Source organism: Rhodnius prolixus, unplaced genomic scaffold (assembly GCF_049639745.1).
Source record: "Rhodnius prolixus isolate KJV_2025 unplaced genomic scaffold, Rpr scaffold_8, whole genome shotgun sequence".
In the NCBI taxonomy this organism is placed as follows: Eukaryota; Metazoa; Arthropoda; class Insecta; order Hemiptera; family Reduviidae; genus Rhodnius; species Rhodnius prolixus.
Window position 1 is genome coordinate 5,534,767 of NW_027411593.1, and position 21,433 is coordinate 5,556,199.

The 21,433-nt window shown below is 37.2% G+C and overlaps 1 protein-coding gene across 12 annotated transcripts in view; it reads right to left on the bottom strand.

Annotated features, from left to right (window-relative positions):
• LOC141450758 (zinc finger protein castor homolog 1-like) overlaps positions 1–21,433 on the bottom strand; it is a 295,992-nt gene that overhangs the window by 183,824 nt on the left and 90,735 nt on the right. For all 12 annotated transcript variants that reach the window (XM_074121525.1, XM_074121524.1, XM_074121523.1 and 9 more), the window contains exon 2: positions 13,129–13,183. The gene's annotated coding sequence lies outside the window, so the exon portion shown is untranslated. The remainder of the gene's footprint in view (positions 1–13,128; positions 13,184–21,433) is intronic.

Genomic DNA, 21,433 nt, shown 5'->3' on the forward strand with positions numbered 1-21,433 from the left:
ATTTTTTTGTTCGTTTCATGGAATCTAATACTTTGTTCTTCCGGTGAAACGCAATTTGGGTAAATTTTTCAAACGATTGCAATTTCTCCTCCTTCCTGCAGGAGTGGAGTGATAGGTGGAAGTAAAAATTCAACGTCAGGCACTTTTTTGATTAATTCTTTTTTCTTATTTTTGGTGTGTGAATGAAATTTTTGTTTAATAAGTAAAATTCTAGAACTAGCTAGAAAACACGTCTACTCCATCTTAGTTTTTGCGAGCTAATCAGATAGCCGTTTTTTTTAACTTAATTTTAGACAAGTTTACGTCATCTTCTTTCTTTTACATTTTTTTTTCCGCTTGAAACTTGACAACTACATCCTGTTTTGTATGTTTATTAGTTTTCATCTTTTTTTAAATAGTATCATTGTGTAAGCTCTCACATTACTTTCGTGCCCGGGAGTGGGGGGAGAAATTAGGGTGAATCAGACGATGTCTAACAAACTGAACTAGATTTTAAACAAGATAATATTTTCGTTCTTTGTCGTCTGTAAACAAACTATAAGATGAAATTCTTAGTTTTTTTTTTAAACTTTCTTCCTTTTTTTGCTGTTTACCTTCTTCTTCCATCAGCTGGTTGATAGGCACATCCGGCTAAGCGGTGATATACCAGACGATAGAGTTCGGTGAGCTAACTGAAGGAGAGAGAGTATGACAGAACGAGGGGTAAATGACTTTTACAGATGACAGATAGACAGACAAACTCAAAAAGCTTTCCCATTAGAACATCAACACTAGAATTGTGTTTGCACAGATGCACAAATATGTGTTACGCTAAACAAATGAATTTTAAAATGGTATGTTCTTTTTTTTTTTTATGGGTCTGCAATTTTGAGATTTCCATTTTTGGGATATTAGACAAAAATAAATTTCAACTAAAAATTATGAAGACGAAAAAGATTCTGGTGCGAACATGACTTCCTGTTTCTACTAGTCTCGAGCAAAATTTTCTATAAACTATTCAATTAATATTATTTCTTGTTTTTTCTTTAAAGTAATTTCCAGTAAGTATTGTAAATTTATGTGTTGGTGACTACTAAGCAAAATTTAAATAAACCGGGGAATCGAACCCACTAAACCAACAATACATCTTAGCTTTGCGGGTCTAGCCTATAACCACCTAACTTACTTTACTGTAAATTTCTCATATTAACCATTAAATAAAATCCAAGGCCTAGACCGGGGGAATCGAACCCACTAAACCAACAATACATCTTAGCATTGCGGGTCTAGCCTATAACCACCTAACATACTTTACTGCAAATTCCTCATATTAACCATTAAATAAAATCCAAGGCCTAGATCGGGGAAATCGAACCCACTAAACCAACAATACATCTTAGCATTGCGGGTCTAACCTATAACCACCTAACATACTTTACTGTAAATTTCTTTTATTAACCATTAAATAAAATCCAAGGCCTAGACCGGGGGATCGAACCCACTAAACCAACAATACATCTTAGCATTGCGGGTGTAGCCTATAACCGCCTAACATACTTTACTGTAAATTTCTCATATTAAACGTTAAATAAAATTCAAGGCCTAGAGACCGGGAATCGAATCCACTAACCAACAATACATCTTAGCATTGCGGGTCTAGCCTATAACCACCTAACATACTTTACTGTAAATTTCTCATATTAAACGTTAAATAAAATTCAAGGCCTAGAGACCGGGAATCGAATCTACTAACCAACAATACATCTTAGCATTGCGGGTCTAGCCTATAACCACCTAACATACTTTACTGTAAATTCCTCATATTAACCATTAAATAAAATCCAAGGCCTAGATCGGGGGAATCGAACCCACTAAACCAACAATACATCTTAGCATTGCGGGTCTAGCCTATAACCACCTAACATACTTTACTGTAAATTTCTTTTATTAACCATTAAATAAAATCCAAGGCCTAGACCGGGGGAATCGAACCCACTAAACCAACAATACATCTTAGCATTGCGGGTGTAGCCTATAACCGCCTAACATACTTTACTGTAAATTTCTCAAATTAAACGTTAAATAAAATTCAAGGCCTAGAGACCGGGAATCGAATCCACTAACCAACAATACATCTTAGCATTGCGGGTCTAGCCTATAACCACCTAACTTACTTTACTGTAAATTTCTCATATTAACCATTAAATAAAATCCAAGGCCTAGACCGGGGGAATCGAACCCACTAAACCAACAATACATCTTAGCATTGCGGGTCTAGCCTATAACCACCTAACATACTTTACTGCAAATTCCTCATATTAACCATTAAATAAAATCCAAGGCCTAGATCGGGGAAATCGAACCCACTAAACCAACAATACATCTTAGCATTGCGGGTCTAACCTATAACCACCTAACATACTTTACTGTAAATTTCTTTTATTAACCATTAAATAAAATCCAAGGCCTAGACCGGGGGATCGAACCCACTAAACCAACAATACATCTTAGCATTGCGGGTGTAGCCTATAACCGCCTAACATACTTTACTGTAAATTTCTCATATTAAACGTTAAATAAAATTCAAGGCCTAGAGACCGGGAATCGAATCCACTAACCAACAATACATCTTAGCATTGCGGGTCTAGCCTATAACCACCTAACATACTTTACTGTAAATTTCTCATATTAAACGTTAAATAAAATTCAAGGCCTAGAGACCGGGAATCGAATCTACTAACCAACAATACATCTTAGCATTGCGGGTCTAGCCTATAACCACCTAACATACTTTACTGTAAATTCCTCATATTAACCATTAAATAAAATCCAAGGCCTAGATCGGGGGAATCGAACCCACTAAACCAACAATACATCTTAGCATTGCGGGTCTAGCCTATAACCACCTAACATACTTTACTGTAAATTTCTTTTATTAACCATTAAATAAAATCCAAGGCCTAGACCGGGGGAATCGAACCCACTAAACCAACAATACATCTTAGCATTGCGGGTGTAGCCTATAACCGCCTAACATACTTTACTGTAAATTTCTCAAATTAAACGTTAAATAAAATTCAAGGCCTAGAGACCGGGAATCGAATCCACTAACCAACAATACATCTTAGCATTGCGGGTCTAGCCTATAACCACCTAACATACTTTACTGTAAATTCCTCATATTAACCATTAAATAAAATCCAAGGCCTAGATCGGGGGAATCGAACCCACTAAACCAACAATACATCTTAGCATTGCGGGTCTAGCCTATAACCGCCTAACATACTTTACTGTAAATTTCTCATATTAAACGTTAAATAAAATTCAAGGCCTAGGACCGGGAGAATCGAACCCACTAACCAACAATACATCTTAGCATTGCGGGTCTAGTCTCTTACCGCCTAACATACTTTATTATAAATTTCTTTTATTAAACGTTAAATAAAATTCAAGGCCTAGAGAGCGGCAATCGAATCCACTAACCAACAATAAATCTCAGCTTTGCAGGTCTAGCCTATAACCTCCTAACATACTTTACTGTAAATTTCTTTTATTAACCATTAAATAAAATCCAAGGCGTAGACCGGGGGAATTGAACCCACTAAACCAACAATACATCTTAGCTTCGCAGCTCTCGCGCCTCTAACCGCTCGGCTACGTGGCGCCTTAAATTAAAAATAATTTGCGCCATTTGCGGGAAAACCTCAAAAATACTACAAAAATCTTGTCGGAAAAAGGTATATTTCCTAGCAGTTTCAAGGACTTATCTTGCTAGGAGAAAAATGTTGGCTCTTATTAGGCCTAGTAATCACAACACGCTAGCAATACCTGGGTGTTAAGCAGAGAAAATGTAAAATGATTCTTGTGGTTTGGGAAGGAGAAGTACTGAGAAAAATTCGGGGCCTTAAATGAGTTAAATGGAGGGTGGAAAGTGGGTAAAAATAAGAAATTGAAACGGCTGTTGAACCGGATATAGTTGCTCATACAAAGAGCGGAAAATTGAGATGGCTGGGTCATGTGGAGAGAGAGAGAGAGGATGTGGGCTCCTGAGGGGAAAAAAAACCCAAAACTTTTGATTGGAGAGCCAGCAGACGCTCTCGGCTTAAGTGACGATCTAGAGAAAGATTTGCGCTGGACGTGTAAAAGAAAAAGATGGCTCATCAAAGCCGGAAGATCTACGAGAACAAGGAAACAACTTCCCCAGGTCCTACTCTACAGAAGTGTCGTAATTGGCGCTTCCGGCCAACATTTTTCTAGAGCATTTTTAATCAACAAAAATATATATATACAAAAAAATATCTGACTAGCAGAACTTGTTCAAAAATATTCATATTTATGAAAATAACTCGTTGAAAAATAAGTTTGTTTTTTTTTAAGTCAAAAAACTGGGTAAGTCAGGGACAAACAGTTTTGCCCGAATAACACAAACTTATTTACACACATACTGACGCGCCATCACCCACACGGTTAATGTTCTCATTCTAACACAAATTAACACGCGTACGCACAACACGAGAGTAATATCAGGCGAAATTAATTTTACAGACACTAATTCTCTAACAAAAATCTTGGTCAGGATTATGTATTTCTATTTATATATTATATAGACTACAAACATTAGTCACAGTCTTGATTTTTTTTAATTTTTAATTTTTTTAAAATCTTTTTCTTTAATATATGCAATTTCTTATCAAATCTTTGCTATTATTATTTAAATCTATCTATAAAGCTTTAGATTCCTTTAAAAAAAACCCATTTTTTTGGTTAAAAAAATTTAATATATATTAATTGAGGCCATTAAGTGCAAGTTACACCAGAATGCAGAAAGATAATCTACTTACATACGTAAGAATAAACTTGATAAATATTTTGTAGGTAGTTATTTTTATTTTTTAAATAAAATTTAAGCTGTGGGAACATACAAGACTATCAATTCCTGCGGATATTATAATTTTATGAATTATCATTAAAATGAAACTCATAACAGAATCCGTAAATTTAATCCTTATTAAACACGAATTGAGTACGTGATCAATTTAGCTTCAAAAAAAACAAAAACAAAAACTAAATCACAGTAAGTACTTTGTTTTCGAACTTAATATTTCTTTTGGGTTCCACCATGCGAGCTGACTGAAAGTCAAGACGGAAGAAATTGGTTTTATTTGAAGTGCAGTAGAAGAAAAAGTTTCAAAACAGTTTAAACAAAAAAAATTAAATTGGCTTCAAAACCTAATAAAATATAGGCCGAGAGTGTCCCTCTCTATTACGACACTTCTTAGAGTAGTACCTGGGAAGTTGTTTCCTTGTTCACGTAGATCTTCCGGCTTTGATACGCCATCTTGTTTTTCACACGAGTCCAACGAAAGTCTTCCTCTAGATGGTCCAAACCACTTAAGCCGAGAGCATCCCTCGTATTACGACACTTCTTAGAGTAGTACCTGGGAAGTTGTTTCCTTGTTCACGTAGATCTTCCGGCTTTGATTCGCCATCTTGTTTTTCACACGAGTCCAACGAAAGTCTTCCTCTAGATGGTCCAAACCACTTAAGCCGAGAGCATCCCTCGTATTACGACACTTCTTAGAGTAGTACCTGGGAAGTTGTTTCCTTGTTCACGTAGATCTTCCGGCTTTGATACGCCATCTTGTTTTTCACACGAGTCCAACGAAAGTCTTCCTCTAGATGGTCCAAACCACTTAAGCCGAGAGCATCCCTCGTATTACGACACTTCTTAGAGTAGTACCTGGGAAGTTGTTTCCTTGTTCACGTAGATCTTCCAACTTTGATTCGCCATCTTGTTTTTTACACGAGTCCAACGAAAGTCTTCCTCTAGATGGTCCAAACCACTTAAGCCGAGAGCATCCCTCGTATTACGACACTTCTTAGAGTAGGACCTGGGAAGTTGTTTCCTAGTTCTCGTAGATCTTCCGGCTTTGATACGCCATCTTGTTTTTCACACGAGTCCAACGAAAGTCTTCCTCTAGATGGTCCAAACCACTTAAGCCGAGAGCATCCCTCGTATTACGACACTTCTTAGAGTAGGACCTGGGAAGTTGTTTCCTAGTTCTCGTAGATCTTCCGACATTGATTCGCCATCTTGTTTTTTACACGAGTCCAACGAAAGTCTTCCTCTAGATGGTCCAAACCACTTAAGCCGAGAGCATCCCTCGTATTACGACACTTCTTAGAGTAGGACCTGGGAAGTTGTTTCCTAGTTCTCGTAGATCTTCCGACATTGATTCGCCATCTTGTTTTTTACACGAGTCCAACGAAAGTCTTCCTCTAGATGGTCCAAACCACTTAAGCCGAGAGCATCCCTCGTATTACGACACTTCTTAGAGTAGTACCTGGGAAGTTGTTTCCTAGTTCTCGTAGATCTTCCGACTTTGATTCGCCATCTTGTTTTTTACACGAGTCCAACGAAAGTCTTCCTCTAGATGGTCCAAACCACTTAAGCCGAGAGCATCCCTCGTATTACGACACTTCTTAGAGTAGGACCTGGGAAGTTGTTTCCTTGTTCACGTAGATCTTCCGACTTTGATTCGCCATCTTGTTTTTTACACGAGTCCAACGAAAGTCTTCCTCTAGATGGTCCAAACCACTTAAGCCGAGAGCATCCCTCGTATTACGACACTTCTTAGAGTAGGACCTGGGAAGTTGTTTCCTAGTTCTCGTAGATCTTCCGACTTTGATTCGCCATCTTGTTTTTTACACGAGTCCAACGAAAGTCTTCCTCTAGATGGTCCAAACCACTTAAGCCGAGAGCATCCCTCGTATTACGACACTTCTTAGAGTAGGACCTGGGAAGTTGTTTCCTTGTTCACGTAGATCTTCCGACTTTGATTCGCCATCTTGTTTTTTACACGAGTCCAACGAAAGTCTTCCTCTAGATGGTCCAAATCACTTAAGCCGAGAGCATCCCTCGTATTACGACACTTCTTAGAGTAGTACCTGGGAAGTTGTTTCCTTGTTCACGTAGATCTTCCGGCTTTGATACGCCATCTTGTTTTTCACACGAGTCCAACGAAAGTCTTCCTCTAGATGGTCCAAACCACTTAAGCCGAGAGCATCCCTCGTATTACGACACTTCTTACAGTAGTACCTGGGAAGTTGTTTCCTTGTTCACGTAGATCTTCCGACTTTGATTCGCCATCTTGTTTTTTACACGAGTCCAACGAAAGTCTTCCTCTAGATGGTCCAAACCACTTAAGCCGAGAGCATCCCTCGTATTACGACACTTCTTAGAGTAGGACCTGGGAAGTTGTTTCCTAGTTCTCGTAGATCTTCCGGCTTTGATACGCCATCTTGTTTTTCACACGAGTCCAACGAAAGTCTTCCTCTAGATGGTCCAAACCACTTAAGCCGAGAGCATCCCTCGTATTACGACACTTCTTAGAGTAGGACCTGGGAAGTTGTTTCCTAGTTCTCGTAGATCTTCCGGCTTTGATACGCCATCTTGTTTTTCACACGAGTCCAACGAAAGTCTTCCTCTAGATGGTCCAAACCACTTAAGCCGAGAGCATCCCTCGTATTACGACACTTCTTAGAGTAGGACCTGGGAAGTTGTTTCCTAGTTCTCGTAGATCTTCCGACATTGATTCGCCATCTTGTTTTTTACACGAGTCCAACGAAAGTCTTCCTCTAGATGGTCCAAACCACTTAAGCCGAGAGCATCCCTCGTATTACGACACTTCTTAGAGTAGGACCTGGGAAGTTGTTTCCTAGTTCTCGTAGATCTTCCGACATTGATTCGCCATCTTGTTTTTTACACGAGTCCAACGAAAGTCTTCCTCTAGATGGTCCAAACCACTTAAGCCGAGAGCATCCCTCGTATTACGACACTTCTTAGAGTAGTACCTGGGAAGTTGTTTCCTAGTTCTCGTAGATCTTCCGACTTTGATTCGCCATCTTGTTTTTTACACGAGTCCAACGAAAGTCTTCCTCTAGATGGTCCAAACCACTTAAGCCGAGAGCATCCCTCGTATTACGACACTTCTTAGAGTAGGACCTGGGAAGTTGTTTCCTTGTTCACGTAGATCTTCCGACTTTGATTCGCCATCTTGTTTTTTACACGAGTCCAACGAAAGTCTTCCTCTAGATGGTCCAAACCACTTAAGCCGAGAGCATCCCTCGTATTACGACACTTCTTAGAGTAGGACCTGGGAAGTTGTTTCCTAGTTCTCGTAGATCTTCCGACTTTGATTCGCCATCTTGTTTTTTACACGAGTCCAACGAAAGTCTTCCTCTAGATGGTCCAAACCACTTAAGCCGAGAGCATCCCTCGTATTACGACACTTCTTAGAGTAGGACCTGGGAAGTTGTTTCCTTGTTCACGTAGATCTTCCGACTTTGATTCGCCATCTTGTTTTTTACACGAGTCCAACGAAAGTCTTCTTCTAGATGGTCCAAATCACTTAAGCCGAGAGCATCCCTCGTATTACGACACTTCTTAGAGTAGTACCTGGGAAGTTGTTTCCTTGTTCACGTAGATCTTCCGGCTTTGATACGCCATCTTGTTTTTCACACGAGTCCAACGAAAGTCTTCCTCTAGATGGTCCAAACCACTTAAGCCGAGAGCATCCCTCGTATTACGACACTTCTTACAGTAGTACCTGGGAAGTTGTTTCCTTGTTCACGTAGATCTTCCGACTTTGATTCGCCATCTTGTTTTTTACACGAGTCCAACGAAAGTCTTCCTCTAGATGGTCCAAACCACTTAAGCCGAGAGCATCCCTCGTATTACGACACTTCTTAGAGTAGGACCTGGGAAGTTGTTTCCTAGTTCTCGTAGATCTTCCGGCTTTGATACGCCATCTTGTTTTTCACACGAGTCCAACGAAAGTCTTCCTCTAGATGGTCCAAACCACTTAAGCCGAGAGCATCCCTCGTATTACGACACTTCTTAGAGTAGGACCTGGGAAGTTGTTTCCTAGTTCTCGTAGATCTTCCGGCTTTGATACGCCATCTTGTTTTTCACACGAGTCCAACGAAAGTCTTCCTCTAGATGGTCCAAACCACTTAAGCCGAGAGCATCCCTCGTATTACGACACTTCTTAGAGTAGGACCTGGGAAGTTGTTTCCTAGTTCTCGTAGATCTTCCGACATTGATTCGCCATCTTGTTTTTTACACGAGTCCAACGAAAAAAGTCTTTCTCTAGATGGTCCAAACCACTTAAGCCGAGAACATCCCTCGTATTACGACACTTCTTAGAGTAGGACCTGGGAAGTTGTTTCCTAGTTCTCGTAGATCTTCCGGCTTTGATACGCCATCTTGTTTTTCACACGAGTCCAACGAAAGTCTTCCTCTAGATGGTCCAAACCACTTAAGCCGAGAGCATCCCTCGTATTACGACACTTCTTAGAGTAGGACCTGGGAAGTTGTTTCCTAGTTCTCGTAGATCTTCCGGCTTTGATTCGCCATCTTGTTTTTCACACGAGTCCAACGAAAAAAGTCTTTCTCTAGATGGTCCAAACCACTTAAGCCGAGAGCATCCCTCGTATTACGACACTTCTTAGAGTAGGACCTGGGAAGTTGTTTCCTAGTTCTCGTAGATCTTCCGACATTGATTCGCCATCTTGTTTTTTACACGAGTCCAACGAAAAAAGTCTTTCTCTAGATGGTCCAAACCACTTAAGCCGAGAGCATCCCTCGTATTACGACACTTCTTAGAGTAGGACCTGGGAAGTTGTTTCCTAGTTCTCGTAGATCTTCCGGCTTTGATACGCCATCTTGTTTTTCACACGAGTCCAACGAAAAAAGTCTTTCTCTAGATGGTCCAAACCACTTAAGCCGAGAGCATCCCTCGTATTACGACACTTCTTAGAGTAGGACCTGGGAAGTTGTTTCCTAGTTCTCGTAGATCTTCCGACATTGATTCGCCATCTTGTTTTTTACACGAGTCCAACGAAAAAAGTCTTTCTCTAGATGGTCCAAACCACTTAAGCCGAGAGCATCCCTCGTATTACGACACTTCTTAGAGTAGGACCTGGGAAGTTGTTTCCTAGTTCTCGTAGATCTTCCGGCTTTGATACGCCATCTTGTTTTTCACACGAGTCCAACGAAAGTCTTCCTCTAGATGGTCCAAACCACTTAAGCCGAGAGCATCCCTCGTATTACGACACTTCTTAGAGTAGGACCTGGGAAGTTGTTTCCTTGTTCACGTAGATCTTCCGACATTGATTCGCCATCTTGTTTTTTACACGAGTCCAACGAAATTCTTCCTCTAGATGGTCCAAACCACTTAAGCCGAGAGCATCCCTCGTATTACGACACTTCTTAGAGTAGGACCTGGGAAGTTGTTTCCTAGTTCTCGTAGATCTTCCGGCTTTGATACACCATCTTGTTTTTCACACGAGTCCAACGAAGGTCTTCCTCTAGATGGTCCAAACCACTTAAGCCGAGAGCATCCCTCGTATTACGACACTTCTTAGAGTAGTACCTGGGAAGTTGTTTCCTTGTTCACGTAGATCTTCCGACATTGATTCGCCATCTTGTTTTTTACACGAGTCCAACGAAAGTCTTCCTCTAGATGGTCCAAACCACTTAAGCCGAGAGCATCCCTCGTATTACGACACTTCTTAGAGTAGGACCTGGGAAGTTGTTTCCTAGTTCTCGTAGATCTTCCGGCTTTGATTCGCCATCTTGTTTTTTACACGAGTCCAACGAAAGTCTTCCTCTAGATGGTCCAAACCACTTAAGCCGAGAGCATCCCTCGTATTACGACACTTCTTAGAGTAGGACCTGGGAAGTTGTTTCCTAGTTCTCGTAGATCTTCCGGCTTTGATACGCCATCTTGTTTTTCACACGAATCCAGAGCAAATCTTTCTCTAGATCGTCTGATAAAAATAATATATTCCTAATGTAGGCTCAATTTCGGTTTATTCCGGGCTTAATTGGAGAACTTACTCTCGACATAGAAATGTTCACAATTAAAATAGCTATTCACAAGCACATGCAAGATATTTTGTTCCGATGATTCATTGCCTATATATCTGTATGGTTAATATGAATGTGTGTCTGTGTGTTTTCGCCTAAAAAAAACAACAAAAAACGGGAAAGAAGAGGGGGGAAAACGACGACTAGAAAGAGACAGAAGAGAAAGGTCCAGCCACTTCAGGAGGCTGAAAAATCTGGTCGCTGCCTTTGACGTCACCACTCTCACTCAGGCCATGGTAATAATTTCCGTTATTGCTTATTCAAAGCGTCAACTATTTTATTATTTAATTGATGGATTACACGAATAATTAGCAACCAATTTACATTTCTTTACAAAAAAAAAAAGGCGTTAATAAAAAATATATAAATATAAAATCGCTGTAGATTAAGCAGACACTTCCGGCCAGCAGATTTCTAAAAAAACTTCGTACTTTGATTATTATTTATTCTTTACCAACTGGATGATAAATTCTGGAATTAAAATTACACTTCAGTGGGATTCCCATCGAATTGAATTTAATCGAATAATCTAATCGAATTTCTGTCTGAAATTAAAAGAAGAAATCTGTAGCGAACAAACTACGTGCGTAGTACTCAGCTGACAGACGTTACAACGGACATTCTAATAACTGACTTTTTTTTTTTGGCTCTAAAACGCACTTCAAGAACGCCGACACAGCTTTCTGCAGCCTTGAAGAGCTTTGGGCCAGATGGGCTTTTACTTGCATCCGTCACTTGTACCCCATACATTTGTTTTTTTTTTTACGTTTATTATTATTTTTTTAAAAGTATTATTTACGGTTTAAGAGAAAAATTTGTTATTCATAAAAATAATTCATTTTTAGGATATTTTAGTTTTAATGTGTTGCTGTATTATGAACTAGCAATTAAAGTAGACTCTGAGAAATCCGGATCGGCCTAGTCCGGACTCTGGGTAGTCCGGATCGATGATCTTGTATTTAAAAAAATATAATTTCTTGCAAATAAATACGACAAAACGTTGATTTGATATAAGGTAATATAATGACGATGAAAATGAAATAACAGACGACGATATTATTAAAATGGTGACAAATGAAGAAACCTTGGAAGAAGGAGTAACCGAGAACCAGGCAAATCTTATCCCACACTCAGAAGGGTTTAAAATGCTAGACGGAGCGCTAGAGTACATTACTCAATAAGGAAGGAATATCCGCAGCCGACATTATGTGTTTGAGAAAGTTGAGGGAATCTGCGGCCAGACAACGAGCTAAAACTGTGAAACAGACCAGCATTAAGGACTTCTTCAAAAGATAAGTTGTAAATAATAATTGTTTTCACTCCTGTGATTTACTATTATGATTCAGTCCGGTGTTTTATTAATTACAGTACAGTACTACTGTACAATACAATACAGAACAGCAGCTTACTGTTAATTATTTCGGAGTGAATATACTGTAACTTATTTCGGAAACTCACACTCTTGTAATGTGTTGTATTTGCACATAAACTTTAACACATACAATATTGTCATAATTGTTTGCCATAAAGACGGAAATCATTAGTCATGCCAACCTCCGGGAAATTCGGATTTTTCGAAATCCGGACCGGCCGCCCGCCACAGAAGTCCGGATTTCTGAGAGTCTACTATAGTTTAAACGTAGGCGTGTAATTTTTATTATTGATGAAATCCTTACGTAAGTACATAAGTGCGTCAGTTGAGATGATCATTCTCGTTAGTATAAATTTATTGACAAAGAACTTTCGGTAATCAAGAAGGCCCAGCTCTCAATGTAGAGAGTAACAAGAAGGTAGTGATTTACAGGAAATAGCAACTAGAATACGCATAAAATAAGTCTAATACTCTCAAATTTACCTTATATGCAGGAAATCTTAGAAAGAGATAGTGTACGCAGGAAAGGGGAGCAAATGTTAGGAATTTATTAGAGTATATAAAGGGGCTTCCGGCTTGCGAGTTGGCCCTTCACGAAAAAAAGTCAATTTTTTGATCCTAATTCTCCAGTTCAATCACAAGGATTAAGGAATTTGTAGGCAGGACCAGTATTAATTGTTATTGTCAAAAGCTGTATTGGTCGTACAAAAACTAATTTTTAAATCCTCACGATATCTTAATGTAAATTTTTTTCACCCAACTAGTCTGTGATCAAAATAATTTAAAAAAATGGCAAAATGCAAACTTAAATAATAATAAATTAAACTAAATTTGTTTTTCTTACCGGCAAATGAATGGAATTCAGATGTCAAAAGGGCCAGTTTTCCTGCTGCTCCTGCCTGTAAACAAAGAATGGAAAAACACTTTGATTTGAATTCGCTTCTACATGATTTTCTATGAAAAATGCTAAAACAACTTAAAGCAATGCGATGAGATTATGGATGGGGGGAAAAGTGAGTAAGTAATTGACATCAACCTGTCCGGGAAATCTGTTACAATTTTTAGCCTTTAAAGGGTTTTCTCCTAAATGCGCTTGTAAGAAAAAACCCCAAAATCAAGGTACATCGAAGCAAATTATTCTCTGATTTAGTGATTTAGTTAGTCGAAATAAATTTGGAAAAACAATGGTTTGAAAAGTAAGATTTATTCAGGAAAAATCATCTAATAAAGAAAAAATGCAGAAAAAAATAAAGAAAAGCAGAAAAAATAACCGCAATAAAGTAGGGCTGTTTTAAAGGTGATTAAGTTGAGCTCTAATTATACGGGTCGCCGAGCTTTTCCAACCAGCCGAATTGGAAATTTTTATATATTTTTCCTCCTAAAAACATTCTCCCACTCTATGTCACGCCTGTTTTCCTTCCAAGTTTGCGCCTATATGAACTCAACTCGGATAATGTACGCTGCAATAACCTTGATCTACTTTTTTTTTTCTCGGAAAAGCTTTACGGTTAAAGAAGAAAATAAGGTATATTTTCCTAATACGCGATATTTGGCAATATTTGTTTTAGAAACATTTTTAAATATGGTTTATATAGGTTTATTTAAGGTATAGTGATGTCATTTGTTTTTTTTATCAGAAGGGGGGCTTGTTGAGGAAGTATTGGAAGGGGGGGTTGACGGAGAGAGAGAGAGGCCGAGGACAAGGTGGAAAGATGGTTGAAGGAAGCACGCGAAAAAGAGAGGAATTACTTGGTGATATTGGACAGGTTGGTACAGGAACTGAGAAGTATGAGGAAAGAAAGCTAGAGGGGATCTCAACAAGCTGGACCAGAGGTCGTCAGGACCCCCAGGGGGTCCAAACAAAAGTAGGGGTCGATCTGAGCCAGGGGTCGAAGGAAAAACCATTTCGACCCAATATAGCGGACCTTGCAAAGAAACACCAGGAGCACACCCATCTCATTAATTAAGAAGCAATACTGTAGTTACTTTACTTATTATTTAATAAATATTAAGGTATTTAAATTTCAACTTTAAGATATTTTTCATAAAACTATTGTTACACAATGTTTTATTTTATTTTTTTTAAATTTTTTATTTGCTATTCACAATCTACAAAGAATAAAATTCGTAATAAGTGAATACGATAAAAGAAGTCTTCCTGACTGGATCAACTTGAGGAGAGAAGCTGCCCACGGGCAACACTCTCGCTGGAGTTTCTTACATTACTGGAGATTGTCACGAGGCCAACAGCGTTTCAATCGTCGTGGAGGACGATCTGGAATCGTTGTGGAGGCGAGATTTAGAACAAGAGGATTGGTACAGAATGGAAGAGAGTCAAAGAATTTTCTATACTTAGATTTAGATTCGTCAGTTATGTATGAGATTTTGAGATCGTTATGGAGGGTAGAGTTAGACACATAAAATGGAGAATTCGTAATCTGTCGGAGAATTTTTGATTGGAAGGACTGTATTCTTTGTGAATTGGAATGTTTGGTTGAACCCCACAGCTCTAGTCCGTAAGTCCAGATCGGTTTAAGTACACTGTTGTATATTAGTCGTTTATGTTCCAGTGGTAGTTTGGATTGTCTGCCAATTAGTCGTAACAGTAATTTGTTTCGTCGGTTGAGTTCTAGTCTTTTCAGTTTAGTGTGCAGATTCCACGTTAGTCTTTTGTCGATGTGCATCCCAAGGTAGCGAACTAAATTAGCAGAAGGAAGAGGAATTGAGTTAAAATTTAAAGTGGGACAAGAATTACGACGCAGAGTAAAAGTTATCTGTTCGCACTTTTGAGTATTGAATTTGACTCTCCACTTTTTGGCCCAGGGTTCAAGTTTGTTTAGATGATATTGTAGATGAGAGGAGGCTGTAGTGGCGTCTGAGTTAGAAGAGAGAATAGCAGTATCGTCAGCGTAAGTGCAGAGCAGTGTGTTTGAGTCAGTTGGTAGGTCAGATGTGTACACAGTATAGAGAAGCGGTCCGAGAATACTTCCTTGAGGTACACCAGACCCCTTGCCAGAGAGTAGTCGGAAGAGGCAGATCCACAACTTATCTTAAAGAAGCGGTCGGTAAGAAATGATAGTTTAATCAAGTAATAAGTTGATGGAAGTTACACAATGTAAAATTACTTTAATAAATGTTTAAAATCATAAAATAAATGTACAAACACACAGTACCTAATAGATAGTATTATTTTTAATTAACTGAAAATTACTTTTATGGGGGGATCGATGGAGATTTTGAAAAATTATTATAGGGGTCCACGATCAAAAAAAGTTTGGCGACCCCTGTGCTAGTCGATACGCGATGATAGTGATGATGTAATAAAACCTTACAGAAACCATTCAGCCTACAACCACCGACTACAAAACTGATATTTCCGGCGGATAAGAAATAATAATCCCATTTGCTCACTAAAACGTAACGTAAATAATAATTGTCTTTAGAACAGAATCACGTATACTGAACAGATTAGCATATTTAATGCATAGAGTGAAATAATTATTTAGTGTAATAAGAAAATGGTTATCTCAATGCTGGTCCATGACGACATTCTTTCAGATTTATAACTCTCAAGAACATATTTTAAAACATGGAGGTTTCATTCTTTAAAAAATTCTTATAGCTCTAATTTAACTCTCGTATTTTTTTTTGTCGGTTTACTTATTTCTCGCTCTCTCTCTCTCTCTCTCTCTCTCTCCACTTGTGATTCAGTTAAAGAACGGAAACTAGTCAATTGAGTGACTGTATACAAAGTTGGATGAAGAGAAGTGGGCACAAACTCTTTCGATTTTAATATAGTTCAACAGCAGAACAGTTTGTGTCATGTTTCGGGATGTTATCATATATAATCTGTGTTACAGAGATTTACCTCCCCCCCCACACATCCCTTTCATTCACTTATTAAATTGATGTAAAGTGAGTTAATTCAATTTTTACAATTTTTTTTTTCTCACTTAATTCAGAATATAAACTAATTGATTCACTCAAGGCAGCCCACATCTTTTAGATTGTGGTAAGCAAGTATTGTTTAGAAAAATGGTTTATTTCCGTATGTCAAATCAAATAACTGTGAGGGGGGAAATGTTTTATTAATTTCTATTCTTTGGTAATGTTTAAAATTTTTTATAAACGTAATTATTGAGTCGTATAGATGCTCTTATTGCCTCAAAGACCTCAGAGTCCCAAATTAGACGAGTAAAACAATGCTTACAGGCCCCCCCCAAAACGTTTACAAATATTTGACTTAAATTATCGCGATCATAATAAACTTTTAAAAATCGATTTACACCGGAAATAGCCACATTTTAAGGATCCCCTTGACTTTGATAAAATTTTCTTTAAACAAAATTATCTGTGCCCCTCCAACTAAATTAATATCAAAACGAAAAATTATAGAAAGATGGGATTTTATATTTCGACTAGATGGAATTTTCTAGATATACCTACAAAAAAATTTTCAATGAGATGAAAAAATTAATGCTAGTTTCAGTCATTATAAAATTTGTTCCGCCGAGCTTTTGACCTAGGGACTAGGTCATCTTCAGGGCTAATTTACAATATACTGTTTTATATCATTAGAGGGTTGGTGTGTCTTCTGTCTTGTCTGTTCACGGACTGAGTATGTTGATCACACACCAACCTTCTAATGATGTGAAATAATACATTGTAAATTAGCCCTGAAGATGACCTAGTCCCTAGGTCGAAAGCTCGGCATAACAAAACATATATCATGACTGAAACTGGCATTAATTTTTTTCATCCTGTTGAAACTATGATTCAGTCACCAAAAAATAATGAACAATAACAAAATTTTCCTCAAATCGATTTACAACTTAATTTAAAAACTTATTTCCCAGGAAAATTAGATTTAGGGTACTTCTGGGAATGGAGATGGAAGTGGCCAGATTTTGAAGTACGTACAATTTCAGGATAATGTCATGTGTTGCGTATTTTATAAAGCAGTATCAAATAATTATTAAAACATTGATTTTGAAAAAAAAATCCTATATCAAAGTACCACTTCGCCGAATTGGATTTCTCATCTTTTTTTTTTTTTGAGATTTCCCCGAAAATAGCTTTCCACCGATTTTCTCTACAACTTGGTAAGCTCATTATACTGATATTAATATCAACAACTATAGAATACGGTTCATCTTTTTTGCTTTTTTTGGTGACTTGTTTTCATTAAACCAATGGGAAAAAAGATTTTAGTGCCAATTTCAAACATAATCCGGTTTAAACTACTCACTTTGAAAGGATGTACGTAAGCATGACGAGAATCCGATATTCTCACCGGATATATTACCCATATTTAATTCCCCATACTAGAAATAGTTGCCTATAGTTTTACCAAAGTACCAAATTAAGTGCCCAGAACATGTGATACTTTAACAGACTTAAAGTTGACTTAATTTTAAAGAATAAAAAAAAAAAAAATCATCCTAAACTTTCCACGTCACTCTTTATTAAATGATTACATAGTCCGTGTTTCTGTTCAAGTCAGCCATGCGTACAATTTTATTGTTATTTCCTTTTCCTTTTTTTCTTTCTTTTAATCGTTATTCTTATTAGTAATATTATTAATAATAGTAATTATAGCCTAAGTATTATTATTGACGTTTAATGAACTATGAACAGAGAACATGTTTTCTATAACTGATCTCTTTGTTCCAATTATTTCTTATTGCATATTTTAAACTTAGCTATCATACCACTTATTTATTGGCTATTAATTACGTAAAGAATGATAGATTTTTGACCAATAGTGTGTGCGTAAATTTACTAATAAAACAAAGTTTAATTTCCCTGGATGGTTAATTGATTTTAAAATGTGGTTAGAGCCCGAGCAGTGCTGGTTATATCGTTGATTTTATCCTATAATCATAACCGATTTCAGACTTCCTTCCCATTATCAGAGGAAGAGTAATTAGTTTGGTGTAATGTTTGTGCATGTGCAGTGCGAGAAGGTGAATTCGAAACCGGTAAGGGACACAATAAGCATGCGTGGTGCTTATCCACGATATTTGATTTTAGTTTTTATTCCCAAGAAACAAATTAATTTGCATTCTTCAAGATCCTGCCTACAAAATACTGGGCTAACATTAGAGCGATATTTTGCGTTACACTGATAGAATCCCAAATTCTGAAGAAAATCGCTTGAACGGAACTGCTATTCAACAGAAACGAGTCCAGGAGTAATTCTCCTGGAGAAAAAAAGGATACACCCATTTTCTGCATCCTTTTTCTATCCCATTTCAGAGCGCATTCCCATTCTGATGATGATTAAATTGCATCATCAATTAATGCTGTTTAAAAAACAAAAAAGAAAAGAATTCACTTTAAGAAAATTAAAAACCTCTTAATTTATAGCCCTATTTGAATTCCATATTTTTATTTGTTAACATTCCTATTTACAAAAAAACAGGTATTTTATTTAAGAACAAAAAATACATTTATCTAATTTGCATCTTCTTGCCATTTTATGGTCTGTTTTAATTATTGTTTTTTATAACTAAAGATAGCGTAAGAATGCCGCCTTTTAAAACATTAATATTTTTTAATTGTAATTTTAGGTTTTTATAACTGAGCACAAAATAATGCAAACACGCCATCATTATTTAGACAATACTACTGCACTTCTACAATCTTCAGTAGCAATGCTCTTCGACTAAGCACTAAATTATACTTCTTGTAAATACTGTACTTCTAATGAACTCTTTCATCTTTCTATGGCCTGTAGTATATTTCAGGCTTAAAACCAGGCAAGTTTAGGCTAACTAAATATACATGTACGTGGCGGCACACGGCAGGCATTTAGTGTAGAGTGTAAGGACACTGTTCTATCTAAGTAAGAATACCTAATTTGATTTTGAAGTCAATCTGTTAGTCAAGACTGAAGAGAATTCCTACTAAATCAGATTTATGGCTCTCCGCCAGCGTGGATGGTACCGAGCAATCCAAAGACGTTTACCGGATGTTAGTGTGTTAGTACTCAGTTCCTTTATTTCGTTTCGACACTGAGTAAGGGACAAGTAAGTACAAGTAACAAAGTTAAGGGTATACATCTAGAGTTTCTATTCAGGTAACTTAGGTAGGAAATACGTTCTATTCTCAATTTAGTTTTTTTTTTTAAGATTAAATTTGTAAAGCCTAAATCACTTTCGAACTCACGAACTTCCGCTTCCCGTTCACCCCACGCCAGCTGATAAGATACCCCAAGTTTTCTTTGTTCCAGTAAGTCACCCTTTTCAGAAAACCAAGGCTATCTGTCGCCTGTAAAGAGGAAACTAATAACCAGCTTCCAGGACGACCAAACACTAAAAAATAATTAAAAAAAATGGGCAAACATCTCTCTCTCTCTGTTCAAAAGTCTAGGTAGGAAAACTGATACTTCTTCCCTAAGTAACAATCTCCAGGAACAGCATTCCAATAGCTCTTTCGAATTACAACTTCCTCAAGACAAAAATCTACATCTCTCTTTCTACCATTGCTCTAATCTATCTCTATCAACTTGTTGCTCTACTACCGTACCGGATTAAGACGACTGAATCCCTGGATTTTCAATTTCTTTTTGCGACGGATCAAAGCTGAAGGCGTTTCGTCAGAAATACAGCGGGAGGAAGGAACCAATGATACTATCTCTTCCCAATTTCTGTCACTAAAAATTGTGAATCTCTAAATAAATTAATGTAAGAAATTTTAACGCTAAAAAAAATCATTAGAAATCGATAGAAAGGATTTACAGGGAAAAAACGATAATGATAATTTTTTTGTGAATTAAAAAAAAATATCTGAACAAATATTAAAAGAGCGTTTTGAAAAGGCGCTGAAAGGTAACACATGCTCGTTTATAACCTCCAGCGATAATTATATTCAAATATTTAGAGAAGATTTACATAAACATATAAGCTAGAATCCCTTTCTAAAAATAATTCGCATTAATGAGTTTAATGCAACTAGTTCCCCCCCCCCCCTAATTATGCAGTTTATAAAAATTCAGGTCTCTCAAAACTTTCTTTCAACTGTATCTTTTCCCTCTCTATTTTTTTTTGCTTTTGCAATACTTTAGATTGTGAAAAAAAAAATAAAAAAAAAATCCGATATCTGTTCTAGGGAATATCTTTGCCGCAAAAGGTGGAGTTTTTAGAGTCTTTAAAAAGCTGAAGGAACAGTTCCTTAGTGCCAGCATATGACTTACAAGACTGGTAAATGGCAGCGGGTTATATATCTATATATATAGAAAAGTAATGTCTATCTTTTCAAATAAGAAAATACGGGTGAACCTCATGTTAATCAATATGTGAAAGTAAAGTAATTGCCTATTTTTTCAGGCGGGCTTTACGTCCAACTACCAATTAGGTAAACGGAGGCGACTAGCAAACATACTTAACTGTAAATTTCTTTTATCCATTAAATAAAATCCAAGGCCTAGACACCGGGAATCGAATCCACTAACCAACAATACATCTAAGCATTGCGGGTCTAGCCTATATCCGCCTAACATACTTTACTATAAATTTCTCAAATTAACAATTAAATGAAACGCAAGGCTTATACTAGTACCGCAATACATCTTAGCTTTGCGGGTCTCGCCTCTAACCGCTCGGCTACCGTGGCGCCTTGTTAATCCATGTATCCGAATGCATATTCAATGCACAAACAGTTATAGCCAAAGAAACATTAACAGTTAAGGTTAATCCACTATTTACCATGTAATAAAATTGATAATCATTGTTAAGCCCTGGATATAACCTAGATCACAAGCTCGGCAAACAAGTGGGATTGAAATTGACCATTACTCTTACTTCGTTGAAGAAATAATTCGCTCCCCCCCCCCCCAAAAAAAGTGACGAATTGACTATATTTAAGTTTCCAGAACTTTTATACTCGGCTAATGTTTTATTTTTTCCCCATAACCGTTTTTATTGCTGTTAACTGTTATGTTAATATTGATGACAAACATTTTTTTCAAATTTATTTTGTTTAAAGCATTTATTATATTATTATAATAATACAAAAAAAATAAAAAACCGGCTCCACGTTACTATGCAATAAAATTATTTACTTTGTTACATTGTTATTTAATAGTACATACGAACATAATTTTAATGTTATGTTTAAATAACGGTGGACAGTTAGAACATTTGCGG